Raw genomic sequence first — 14,550 nt, 5'->3', positions numbered from 1 at the left:
AAATGCTTAGTCGCCCTAGGAGAGACCAGTACAATCTTCCCTATTTAACGAATGAGGAAGTTTGAGACTCAGAACAGTAACTGATTCCCAAACTAACATGAGTCATCAGATATTATCAGAGAAATCAGCCAGTGGACATCACAGATGAGGAATCCAGAAGACTCAAGTAGATACTTAGGGTTAAAGAAGAAGTGGCTAATTACTAATTCATTAGAAAACTTTAAGGGTTTACCTTTTAAAGTGGTGATTCTTTTTTCTTGGTTTTCTATTTGCAATTAACATTTACTGAGTGCTCACGGTGTATAAGGCTACCCATTATATATTTCACATGTATTAACTCATTTAACCCTCAAAAGTGCTATGGAATACCAGTATTATCTCATTTTACAGATGGGGAATGAAGCCTAGAGGGAGGTAAAGCAACTTGATCAAGACTGCAAGGCAGAAATCTCAGAGCCCAGGGAGCCTGTCATTAGCCATCATGATAGGTTTCAGCTTGCCCTCAATATAACGTCCACTGTATATTGCTCAGGAAAATATTGACTTATTTGAGCCCCTTAATATGTCCTTAATTTCTCCTCTAAAAACCTTACTTAAGGAATTTCAAAGTTTATCAGCATGTCTAATATAAAGAATAAAGAACAGAAATACAATGCAACAAATGTTTGATATTTCTTAAAAACCTAATGAAAAGACTAGATAAGGACATATAATGCCTAAAAAAAATTTTTTAAGTTTTATCATCTGGGCCAACACACACATGAAAAAATGCTGGACATTACTAATCATGAGGGAAATGCAAATCAAAATCCACAATGAGGCATCATCTTCTACCATTCAGAATGGCTAGTATCAAAACAGCATGAAACTACAAGTATTGGCGAGGATGTGGAGAAAAGGGAACTCCCATGTACCACTGGTGAGAATATAAACTGGTACAGCCATTGTGGAAAACAGAATGCAAGTTCTTCAAAATATTAAAAATAGAAACACCATGTAATCCAGCAACTTCACTAACTGGGTACTTACCCCCCAAAAAGGAAAACATTAACTTCAAAAAGATATATGCACCATTATTTTTACCACAGCCGTATTTCCAATAGCCAAGATACGGAAGCAGCCCAAGTGTCCATCAGTAGATGAATCAAAAAAGTAAGATCTCGCCATTTGTGCCAATATAGATATACCTCACGGGCATTATGCTATTTGAAGTTAAGTCAGACAAAACCAAATACCATATGACTTTGCTTATATGTGGAATCTAAAAATGAAACAAACAACAAGTAGAAACAGACTCATAAATACAGTTATCTGATGGCTGCCTGAGGGGAAGAGGTTGAAGGTTGGGCAAAATGTATGAAGGGTAGTGGCAGGTACAAGATTCCAATTAAGAATGAGTAAGTCACAGGGATGAAAGTTGTAGCATAGGGAATATAGTCAATGGTACTGTAATATTGTTGTGTGGTGACAAATGGTCCCAAACATGTGAGCACATGGATTAAGTATAGAGTAGAAGAATCACTATATTATTGTACACATAAAACTAACGTAAGACTGCACGTCAAGTATATAAAATTAAAAAAAAAAAGGCTGATCCTCGATGCCTCATTTTTGCAGGACTTCGTATTTCTAAAATAAATATTCCAAATGAAAATAAGACAATAAATGGTTTTACTTCCAAAACAACACTAAATTTTGTCATCTGTACATTAAATTTTCTATCATTAGGATAAATACTTAAAACAACTATTTAAAGGCTAATGATGACAACAATAGCAGGTGCCATGTGTCAGGTGTGGAGTTCTATGCACATGACTATTTTATTTTATTTTATTTTATTTTAATTTTATTTTAATTTATGATAGTCACGGGGTGGGGGGGGGGGCAGAGACATAGGCAGAGGGAGAAGCAGGCTCCATGCACCGGGAGCCCGACGTGGGATTCGATCCCGGGTCTCCAGGATCACGCCCTGGGCCAAAGGCAGGCGCTAAATCGCTGCGCCACCCAGGGATCCCTGCACATGACTTTAATCCCATGAGGTAGTTTTATCTTGAGAAATGATATTGGTCTAATAAAAAAATCAAGCAGCATAGAAAGCTAAGTCACTGGATGATGCTGACTGAGTATCCATCATTCTCAGGAAATGTATAGTATGGTATCATGGTATGTAACTTCAAGTGATAGGAAAGCAATCAACACATTGCATATGCCTGCTAGGACAGTGGGGTCATTGAGTAGCATGACTGGGCACATTCACAGAGTACAGGCCAAGGTCTCCCATGTTTGTGAACTCAGATGTATATAACCCCAGGACAATGTGCACAAGGCACAGAGGACTGTTGAAAGACAGGAAAGAATCCATGAATACTTTTTAGAAGGTTCTGCAACTTACAACTGAATTTCACAGGCTAGTTTAACAAACAAAGAGCGGTGAAGAATAACTTGCAGTACCAGTTACAGTACACATACACACTGCCCAAGAGGAAGCCATGCTGCAAAGCTTAACACAGGTTGGCCTGTGACCTTTCAGAAAGTGAAGGCCCAGTGCCCTCGTGACAGCACCAGTCAGGGCAGTGGGACCCAGGGAGTCCCCGAGGAAAGGGTTAACAGGCTAATGCCTGACAGAGACACAGGTTATCATCTCACAGCTATTTCAAATCAGTTTTCTCAGAGCATCCTCACAACCAGCTTATGAATGAGAAAAGTAGGAACTGTCATTTCCATTTACAGATAAGAGATATGAAAGACGGGAGGTTAAGTGGTGGTCCCAAATTCTCCTGGGATATTTGCTGTGTTATGGAGAAAGGCAGGAGCAGTGCCTGTGCAAAGAATCATGCAAGCAAAAGGAGTGGAAGAAAGAGGAAACTTCTAGAACTCTGAATCTATGGACAGAAACCCCGGTGAAACAAACTGCATAATTTTGATGTAGACTCATGTGCAATTTTACAATTTCTGCCAGTCTCTAGTATAGTATCCATACAAACCGCAAAGTAAAAATGCATGGAATTCTGAAGGAACAGAATCCAACCATGAATGGAGAAAACAGGGCTGTCAGGTCTCTCTCCCTTTATACCCACAGATGACGAATTTCTTTCAGCTACTGGATTAACCTTCCTACACCAATTAGGAAGCCAAGCTTCTTCCTTCATGCTCATGAGGAGGGGTCCTTCCATTTCTTTCAATGTCTCATATTAAATAATCACTAGGCTTGCCCCTAATAGTTGTCGAGAGAAAAAAAATCTGAAATCATGTTAATCATGAAAAATTCAAATTTACCATTTTTTCAGCCAAATAGCCTCTTTTGGTTGAACAATATTCACCAGTTTCAATTATCTGGCTCTCCCTAAGGTAAGGATCTCTTATGTCTAACCTATTACCTGGGCAGCAGAGGTAAGCTCAAAACACAGGGCTCTCTTTCCTTGGGTACCCATTAACGACCCAGTAAATGCTATTCTCAGAAACTCTCAATGTAGGTCTTTCAGATATGATGTCCCCAAATTCTGAAGCAATTCAAAGATGCTTTTTGAAAGAGTTTTCTTTCTACTTGTGGGTCATGCCTCACTGTGAATTAGTAGTTATAGGATACTGGGGAAAAAAATACACTCTATACAGATTTACATTTATACACATGTATCTATAGATATATGTGAATCTTTTACCGCTAGCAAATGTTTTTAAGTAATCTCTATACCCAATTTGGGGATCGAAGTCATGACCTGGAGATCAAGAGTCACATGCTCTACTACATGAACCAGCCAGGCAACCCCTGCAGCCAAACTCTTTAGGGAAGTTGACAAAGGACAAAAACTGTATTCACGCAAGAAATCTAATATTCTGAAGGGGAAACAAAAGGTTCTGGTACAAAAGAAATACCTATCCCTTCCTTGAAGCCAATCTCATTTCTTCCTTCCATATTTTCAGAAACTCCAAGGAGTCTAATCCAAGGTACACACTCCCTTCCACCCATCTGATTAGATTCCAAGCCCATGTGATGACCAACCCGCCGAGTCACTGCCTCTGCACCTCTTATCACACGAAGGCACAGAAAGACAATAATATATACACAGCAAGAAACATCTTGACTCAGAAGCACGCGACTCACGTCTTGATGCCCAAGATCTAAAGTTGATCATCATTTTGATATGCTTGCATCCCAACTGGAACGTAGCAGTTAGGAATTTGACTTGAAATCTATGAACCCACACGAACAAGTATAAACAATATTTGTGTGAAATCATTCACTTGAGAAGACACACAACATTTTCTAATTCTGAGTAATTCTGAGGCTTACAGAGAATATCAACCTAGACCAGGAGAGGAACAGCATAAGCCTAGCACTGTGCTATTTGACAGGGTCTAGGACCAGCCCTCCTGAACATTAACAAGAAAGGTAACGTATTTCACCATTTCATCATTACTGGGATACCTCACCAACATAAAAGGCTGAGGGGACGTAGTGGAAATTAAATGAGAGCAAGTCTATGAAGTGGTCAGCTGTCTGAGCTTAGAGAAAAAACATTCTAAGTACCATTATCATTACCCTTCAGCCTGCTCTGGATGCCAGGGGCAAGAAGAGAAGGGATGATACATTAACAGACCCAACGAATCTTAAAAATATCATGGAAGTTAGAACCCTGAGATATGACTCACTCTGACCACTGAACACCTTAGCAGTACCCAGGGACACAACACAGCAGATGATATTGTCCCTAGATGTCGTAATGATGTCACACGCACAGAAGTGGCTGTGGCTTTTTTTCAGCTCTCATATCTGAGGTCTACTTTGTTTTGAATATGCGTGTTTGAAATAAGATGACCAATAGAGCTCATATGTAATACATTTTCTGTCCTCTCCATCTTTGTGCCACCTGTAGGCCTCCCAAAGATTGAAACCCTCAGGATAAATGGACACAACTCAACATTTTATGAGATGTTTCTTTTCTCAATCCATATTCTTTTCTCTGCTTCTAGGTGAAGACTTCCTGCCCTGAAATTGCTCGGCATGTCTGGCAGAGTAACAAAAAAGGTGAAGAGTCCTCGAATGAACACCACCAAACCAAATGCCAGATTATTCAGTATGGTCAAGGAAGAGACCAATGTGACATTTTCTATTTCATGCATGATGAACTGGCTTCAGTATCAAGGGAAATACAAAACATAGATCTTGTGGGCTTGTAAATCCCAAGAAATTCACTCTGTACACTCCAGACTGGCCTTCCTGGTAAGCAAGCATGCTGGTCTGGATGCCAGGAAGACTTCCTCACCATCACCTGTAGAATGGATGCGCAAGGAGCCTACCCTCATCAGAAAGGAAGCTGCCCTACAAGCTGCTGCTCTTTTTGATTAATAAACCACAAGGAAAACTAAATGAACTGTTAATGCGGTTTACAAAAGAAATCAAGGAAAATAAAACAATTCTTACCAAAAAAGTTAACTACTTTATTTGAAAAACAGCCCAGTTACCAATCTTGAAAGAAAAGCCATTCCTTTATATCCAGTTGGATGGCAAATAATACTGAGGAAAACCTCCATAGCTACTTAACCAAAGAAAGGTACAATTGCCCTAATGGCCCCCATACCAACAGTAACATTTCATGAGGCTTGCCATGTGTCTATCTCTTCAGTATTTCACACACTTTATGCCACTTCATCCACACATTCAATCGGAGCAGGAGGGATTATCAACTCTACCCACAAAGAGGAAAGCTAATGCTGATGCTCAGGTTAGTTTAGGGATTTGCCCAAAGTTAGATAATGCAGAGTCATTGTGGGGCTAACTTGTTCTTGTAATTTCTGCATGATATTGCCACCCATATATTCATGCTTTTAAAACTTAATACCTAAATACACCCCTTTTTAATGTTTTCCCAGTCATTTGCATTTTCCAGTTTTCTTGTGGCTGTATCTGGTCTCTTCCATGAGATGCCCAGTCCTACATTCCTAGCTCCTAGGAAATAAGGAACCTGCTTGGCTAAGAGTAGAGCTGGTCATGAAAAAAGCCGCAAGAATGCTTGTTAATGGAACATAAACAAATGTTGATTTAGGAAATATTGTTTATATAAGAAAACAAAAGTCTGATGAGGTCTAAGCCCAGGAAGCAAATGGATTGGTGGGAAGGAGGGGAAGGAGGGAAGTTAATTAAATTTAACTTTAATAAATGCATAAAACCCCAAAACACAAAATTAAGACTATTCTACATACTTCATATTTGGATGGTGGTGAAAACAGTTTCCACGGGATGTGGTCTCCTCTAGAATTCATCTTTTAACCCGAATCTTACAGATTTTAACGTATATCTCTCCCAAGCCCAATACTAAATAAAGGACTGGTTTGTCTGTTTGGCATTTAACTACCCAACTGCTTCTAGCCCTGTAGGGATTCCTAGGTATCTACCCACAATTTACTTTAAACTTAATTCCATGGGATTCTGTTGCTGCTAGTCTTTGTGAAGCTTATGCCAAGGAACATGTTTTCTATAAACAGCAGTAGAAATGTATTTCTTATTTTATGCAAATAAATATGTCATCCATACTTCTGGCTCACCTCATTCTTATTTGAACTCTTGCTTGCTCTAAGACTTCTCTTAGGCACAAAGCTAAATATGTATTTAATCACAGGGCCACTTACTCAGTAGACAGTACTTTTATTATTTGTTTATAGTATTAAAAAAATGAAAATCAGTATCATTAAAATTGCTAACACCTCAAAGGAATTTCAAAGCTTTGAATCCTGCTGTCAGCCTCTTATAACTTCTGTTCCAAGTTCTGATAAGTACAAATCGTCCAGATTGCCTTAAACGATTACTGATTTTGCAGAAGATATGACTTAGGTGCAATAAACAAAGCAAGATTCACTTCTTGGCAAGAAAACATGGCAAGATTTTCTTCTGATTTAAAAAAAGGGGGAAAAATGATGCCTAGGTTTTAATCAGTAAGCTATTTACTGATGTGGGTGTAGGAAAGATTCTTCTACCTATTTATTCTGGAAACATAGGAGATAAAAAAATAAGGTTTCAATGAAACGACTATCACATAGATTGTGCTGCTGGCTAATATAAGATTCTTGTGGAGGCAGTTACATTTTGAACAGGCTATACAAAACTCAAAGTATTAACAACTAAAATGTAATTCCCATCACCTACTCCTTAACTCTTCAATGACTGGATATGTATAAGCAACGGGATGAATATGGAAGGTGCTTAAATATACATTCCTTACCCTTAACACCAACCTTTGGTCTGTATTACATCTGCAGGTGTCAGTGACGTGCTGATATACATGGCATCCTGCATGTCTCAGGGAGCTCAGAGATTAAATCTGGTTCCCAGATCCCTGCTTTGTCACTTGTCTCTTCAGCCTTCACTCAACTCCAGCCACCTCTGTTAAATCAGAACTTTCAGGAACACTGTTGGATCTTATTTTTGTCATGAATCTATACAAACTCTACTTAAGATGGAATGTTTCTAGGGGCGCCTGGGTGGCTCAGTCGGTAAAGTGTCTGCCTGTTCAGGTTATGATCCCAAAGACGTGGGCACTAGCATCAGGCTCTCTGCTCAGTAGGGCACCTGCTTCTCTGTCACTCTATGCCCCTCCTTTATTCTCTTCTCAACCCTCTCTTCGCTCTCAAATAAATAAATGAATTTTTTTAAAAAAAGATTAAACTTTTCTAAACTTATCCTTTCCTGGAGATATACTAATCACTCCTTAAGCCTTCCATTTGCTGTGGCCTGGGATCTTTTCACAACCACGCCAGCTCTGGGACTTGGTGTTTCTTCCTTCAGTCGGCTCTTAATCTTGGGACAGAGCTAACTTCCCAAGAAGTGCGTGGTGGTTTCAAGCTTACAATTCGTTAACTAACATAATAGAAAACATTAGAAAACATAGTGCACTTCTTCCCATTTTTTACATTAAGCGTATCTCGTTGATCAATAGCTTCCTTTCTACATTTTCTCAGTGTTAGAGCTTTGAAATTCAGGGCCAGAGTTGATATATATGCTACATATAAAAGGCACACAAAAAAATAAATGTATAAAAGATTATACATTGTACTGATAAATTATTTTTTAGTTTTCAGGTAGGCTCCCTGCCCAGTGTGATGCATAACATGGGGCCTGAATTCAGGACACCTAGATCAAAACTGAGCTGAGATCAAGAATGTGACAAAATCTACTGAACCATCCATGTACCACTATAGTAAAAAATTTTAATGGACAGATTTCTTGAAAAACAATGTACAAGAACCAACATAAGAAAAAACAGAAAATCTGATTCGTTCTGTATCAATTTAAAATTTTTAATCCATATAAAAATTCCCAGGGAAGTATTAGGCCCAGATGGCTTCACAAATAGGTTGTGCAAAAAAGTTATATTCAATTATTCCACAGAATTTGAGTCAAGCATCATCATGATATAAAAACAACATAAAGAGGGGTGCCTGGGTGGCTCAGTTGTTGAACTGTTTAACTCTTGATTTGTGCTTAGGTCATGATCTCAGGGTCACGAGACTGAGTCACACATTGAGCATGGACCCTCACTAAATTTCTTGTTCTCTCTCACTCTGCTCCTCCTTCCCCACCCTGAGCCCATCCATGCACGTGCCTAACAACAACAAAAAAAACCCAAAAACAAAAAAACCAAAACAACAAAACAAACAAAAAAGAAGATAAAAAAGAAAAAACACAAAGAAATTAAAAGAAAAATTGTGAAACAAACTGCCTTGGGAACACTAACCAATATACGAATAAATTCAATCTAACAATATGAAAACGATGCTCATGTTAAAATCAAATTGGTCTAGGCAAGCCAGAAATCCACAGGGCAGATGGTTTGAAAGACAAACTGGAACTCTTGGGTAGGAGATATTGTTATTCACAGGCAGAATTTCTTTTTCTTTAGGGAAGCATTAACTCCCAAGGCCTTTCAACTACCTGAAGCAGGCCCAAACAGATTAGCAAAGATAATATTCCTTCAAATCAACTGATTATGGACTCTAATCACAAGTATAAAATACAAACACAGCCAACAGTCAGATTACTTTAACTGAGGACCTCTGCCTAAAATGCAGACACCCAAAAATGGCCACCAAGAGGAGGAAATACTTCCCATTTTGTTTTTATAAGGCCCACATAACTCTGATGCTGAAAGTTGACAAAATATTTAAGGGAAAAGCAAATTACTGGCCACTATCCCTCATGAAGAGGAATTCTTTACAAAGTATCAACAAATAGAATGTAGCGATACATGAAAATGTCAAACCATGACCAGGTGGAATTTCTTCCAGGAATATAAGGTAAATTTAACCTGCAAACATCAATCAGTATAATGGATAATGTTAAAAAATTAAACTTGAATCATCAAATATCTGAAGAGATGCAGAAGAAATTTGTTGAAATTCAACACTTATTCTTATAAAAAATTAAAAACTCTCACCAAATGAATAAAAATATTTTTTAAATCTGGTACAGATATCTAACCCATAAATTTGCAGTAAACATCATTCTTAATGGAAAAACATTAAAAGATTTGCTTTAAGATGATGAGATGATCTTATCTCATCATTTGTATTCAACCATGTACTGGAAGGTCTAGCCCTCTAGCTACAGCAGTAGAAAAGGCAATGCAATTCATATATTATATTACACTAAAGATTTTATTTATTTGACAGAGTACAAGCAGGGAAAGCAGCAGGCAAAGGGAGAGAGAGTACAAGCAGGGGAAGGAGCAGGCAAAGGGAGAGGGAGAAGCAGGCTCCACATGAAACATGACGCAGGGCTCCATACCAGGACCCCAGAGGATAATGACCTGAGCCAAAGGCAGCCACTTAACTGCTTGAGCCACCCAGGAAACCCAAGTCACATATTTTAAATAAAGAAGTAAAACTATCATTAAGAACAAGGTACATGATTGTATCTGTAGAAAATTCTGCAGAATTAAAACAAAAGAATCACCACCTCCAAGAAATGCAAAAGTGAGCTCATAAGTTCAAAGACACAACGTCAATATACATAAATCAACTGTATTTCTTCACACTAGCAAAAAGCAATTGGAATATATTAAAAACAATCCCAAAAATAGAATTAAAAAACATCAAATCAGTAATAAATACAAACAGGGGAGTACAAAATTATAATACAAAAACTATAAAACTCTTCTAAAATTAAAAAAGGCCTGTGTAAGTGGAGAGATAAGCCATATTTATAACTGAAACATTTAATATAGTTAAGAATCACAGCCTCCTCAAATTGATCTACAGTGAAAATAAAGAATCAAAACCCCACCAGGCTTTTATTAAAAAACAAATTGAAATGTTTCTAAAATATAGTCAGGATGACTGGGTGGCTCAGCAGTTGAGCATCTACCTTTGGCTCAGGGTATGATCCTGGGGTCTGGGATCAAGCTCCACGTGGGGCTCCTGGAAGCCTGCTTCTCCCTCTGCTAATGTCTCTGTCTGCTTACCTGCCTGCCTGCCTGCCTGCCTCCCTCCCTCCCTCCCCACCTCTTATGAATAATCTTAAAAAATAAATAAAATTTAAATTGTCAAGTAAAGGTTCTAGAATGATCAAAACAATCTTGACAAACCAGTATAAACTTACTAAATTTCAAGTCTTACTAAAATGTATAATAACACAAGTGCAGTGTGGGTATATGGACAGATAAACAGATCACAGGAACAAAATAAAGAGACACAGATTTGCTCACATATAGTCAAATGATTTTTAATGAAGGTGCCAAGTGAAAAGCACAAAAGTCTTTTTTAAAAATGTGAATAAAAAAAAAAAAAGAATAAAAAAAAAAAAGAATAAAAAAAAATGTGAATAAAAGGGGAGAAACAAAAAATCAAACTCATTCCATACACAAAAACTTACACAATATGTCTGAATGTTTAAAATGGAAAAACAAGAAAGTTTCTTCCTACCTCTTAAAGATAGGCATACATTTCTCAGGACACAAAAAAGATGGACCACAAAAGGAGTGGAGGAGGGGAAGGGAAGTAACATCTAACTTCACCAAAATTAAAACTTGCTCTCCTTTCAAAATATAGAGGCAAGCCACAGATTTGAAAAAAATTATTTACAAAAGCCTAGATTAAACTAGTATTATTTTTTTAAACTACTAGGAAATATATTTAAGAGTGTCTGGGCATCCAACTCTTGATTTCAGCTAAGGGGCCTGAGATGGAGCACTGTGAAGGACTCCATCCTCAGCATGGACCCTACGTAAGATTCTCTTTCTCTACCTCTTCCTCTGACCTTTCCCACTGCCCCATGGGATGGTGCTTTCTCTCTCAAAAAAATGTTTTTTTTTATATATATATAAAAATTCCTGTAAATCAACAATAAAAAGAACTTTTTTAAGTTTAAAAAAATCAGCAAGAGATCTGAGCCAATATTTCACAAAAAGAAGATATCTGAATGGCCAATGAGCAGGCATGAAGGGACGTCTGGATGGTTCAGCGGTTAAGCATCTGCCTTCAGCTCAAGGCGTGATCCTGGAATTCAAGGATTGGGGATCAAGTCCTACGTCGGGCTCCGTGCATGGAGCCTGCTTCTCCCTCTGCCTGTGTCTCTGCCTCTCTCTCTCATGAATAAATAAATATTTTTTTTAAAAAAAAGCATGAAAAGGAACTCAGTGTCAAATAGGGAAGTACAAATTAAAAGCCACAATGAAATCAATATCCACTAGAAAGGCGAAGATCAAAAAGACTGATAATACCAATTGTTGCAAAGATGTAGAGCAGGTGGTGCCCACATACTGCTGGAAAGTATATAAAATTCACCAACTATTTTTTTTTAAAGACAGCAGTCTTTTTTTAAATATTGCTGGTAAGTATATAAAATTCACTGTTTTTTTTTTTTTAAGACAGCAGTCTTTTTTTAAATTTTATTTATTTATTCATGAGAGACACAAACACAGAGAGAGAGAGAGAGAGAGAGAGAGAGAGAGAGAGAGAGAGGCAGAGATACAGGCAGAGGGAGAAGCCAGCTCCACGCAGGAAGCCCGACACGGGACCCGACCTGGGGTCTCCAGGATCACACCCTAGGCCGAAGGCAGCACTAAACCACTCAGCCACCCATGCTGGCCTCACCAACTATTTTTCAAAAACTTTCTGGTAGCCCTTTCAAGTTAAAATGCACCTACTTTATGACCTAGCAACTTCATTTCTAGGTATTTGACCTAAAATAAATGAAAAAACATGTGCATATCAACACTCGTGCAAGAAGGTTCATTACTAAAAACTGTCAACAATCCCAATGTTCCTCAAAGAGGGAATAAACAACTTGTGAAATCTTCATTCAGTGGAATATCACTTAAAAAAAAAAAAAAAAAGAATGTGACATACAATACAATGGATCCCAAAAAGATGCTGACAAAAGGGCAGCTGCCAGAGAAAAACAGGTATCATACTGATTCCATTTGCATGTATGTAGCCCAAAAGTAAGAATGTAGCTTCTAGGTCAGTGGAAATGCGAGAGGTGTGGGGGTCTGGAAATTAACTATAAAGGAACAAGAGAGACTTTCTGTACAAGGTGATAGAAAGGCTCTACAACTTATTTTCAGTAGTTGTCAAAGGGAGACACATGATTATCAAAATTCTTCAAATTACTAAAAAAAAGATATTCTATTCAGTACAAACAATATCTCAATAAAAGTATCAACCGGCAAAAAGAAAATTATGACGCAGAATTCCTTTCCCATTTCTTTGATCATGCTCAGACAGGTGTTGGCAACCTGTAAACATACAACCGTAATGTTGCAAGATGATTTCCTGGGGAGCACTATGGGCAGGGAAGGGGAAGGCATACGTGAGGTCTCATGGTAGCCAGACTGCGGGCCTCAGACAAAACGTGGCTCCGGAGCCACATCTGGCATATCTGCTGTAGATGTATGGCATATCTGGCCCTTGATTTCAACGCCAGAGATGTTCTAATCTGCCTCGTGACTCAATGCAAATGACGATCAGAGAACACTAAATCAATGAACCCACAGAAAGGACTCCAAGAAACAAGTGAGTCATGAACTCAAAGGCAGAAGACAATACAGAATATAATTAATCATGTTCCACATCAGATTTGAGAGAGAAATCCATACAGCAAATACCAAGTGCAAGATTTTTCTAAAACCAAATCTAAGTTCTCCAGCCCATCCCTTTCTTGTTCAGCTTATCAAGAAAACTCATAAAGTAGCTAGAATTGAAGGAATGTAATCATGAACAGCATATGGAGACTCTAAAGGTCCTCAAACTAAGTAAATATTTAGCTATTTCCTCTCCCTAGCAACAACTGCCCATTTAATCATCCCTAACGATGCAAGCGAGCAAGGCTCTCGAGAAAGCCTTGTGAGTGGCCTCTGTTTTGCAATGGACATCATCCAATAATGCCATAATGTAAAGTTCTATGCTCTGCACCATACCATCACGCTCGATAAAAATTAGATCCTTATTTTTTTTTTCTTTAGGTCTTAATTAGCTTCTTGCTAAACTACAAACATTATCATTGGAGCACACATGCTGGGACAGACAAATTGGAACACTGGTTGCCAGCCTGGGAGGGTCCCCGGTGATTAACTGTCACTATGCTGATGTTGACGGGGGTTTCTTTTCTAATTGTGCTAACCACCAAGCTGGGGGAAGAAAAACAACCATCTCATCTTTCAGGGGGGAAGAAAAAAGTAAAGGAATCATAGGAGTGGGCTTGTGTGAACCTTATCACCGCGATCTCAGGAACCTATTGGTCAAGTGTTTATAAATATTTCCAGTAACCCATATAATCAATGCTCCCTTTTATAAACAAGGAAACCCACTTTAACTTGGCACTTTGCATGAATCATTATCGCAGGGACTGGCACCTTCACGGAATATTCCATCCTTGCCGCGGCTCTGGCTAAAACACTTTTGTTGATTTTAAAAGCGTGAAAGCACAGTGTGATTCGGTTAAAATGGAGGAGTTTACTTTTAAAGAGTCGGTAAAACAGAGATCTTCCAAATGAGGGCAAGGCTGCCTAACTAACAATCTCCTTTGTCCAATGGGGATTTCAGGGCAGGAGTGGGGGAAGGGGTCAACACACCATAGAAATCTCAAAATGACAAAGTCATTGTTCAATGAAAGAGGCTGGAATGCTTTCTACACACTTTCCCTGACATCTCTACACAATGCAATGCAAGGGTCAGTGGTACTGAGACAAGTAAAGGCAGTTCCACTCTTTTGCTTCTATAAAAGCAAGTGACCCAACCTATTGTACCCAAGTCTTAGGCTGGCTTTGTTCTCAATATCCAGATGCAGCAGCTTTTTCTTTCTCGCTCCCCCTCTGGAAAGAAATGACTGTGGACACCTCCTTCACATTTTCTTTTTTCTCGGGCATTTTCACTTCATAAAGCTGCAGTCAATGTGTTTTGTGTGTGGTTGAGGAGGGAATGACACGTTCCATGGTGGTCCCCACCACTGCCTGCATTGGTGGCTCAAGTGGCCTCAAGGATTAGCCCTTTGTGTTCCATGAAAGGATATGAAAAGTCAGTTATTTAAGCTCAGTCAAGCTGTTGATTTTTTTTTTCTTT

The 14,550-nt window shown here is 38.5% G+C and overlaps 1 protein-coding gene across 1 annotated transcript in view; it reads right to left on the bottom strand.

Moving 5' to 3' along the window:
* Positions 1-14,550, bottom strand: part of ABCC4 (ATP binding cassette subfamily C member 4 (PEL blood group)) — a 247,657-nt gene that overhangs the window by 57,998 nt on the left and 175,109 nt on the right. The window lies entirely within an intron of this gene.

This window comes from Canis lupus, chromosome 17 (assembly GCF_048164855.1).
Source record: "Canis lupus baileyi chromosome 17, mCanLup2.hap1, whole genome shotgun sequence".
Lineage (NCBI taxonomy): Eukaryota > Metazoa > Chordata > Mammalia > Carnivora > Canidae > Canis > Canis lupus.
Note: the sequence above shows the minus strand (reverse complement) of the source record. Positions and strands in the feature narration are given on the sequence as shown.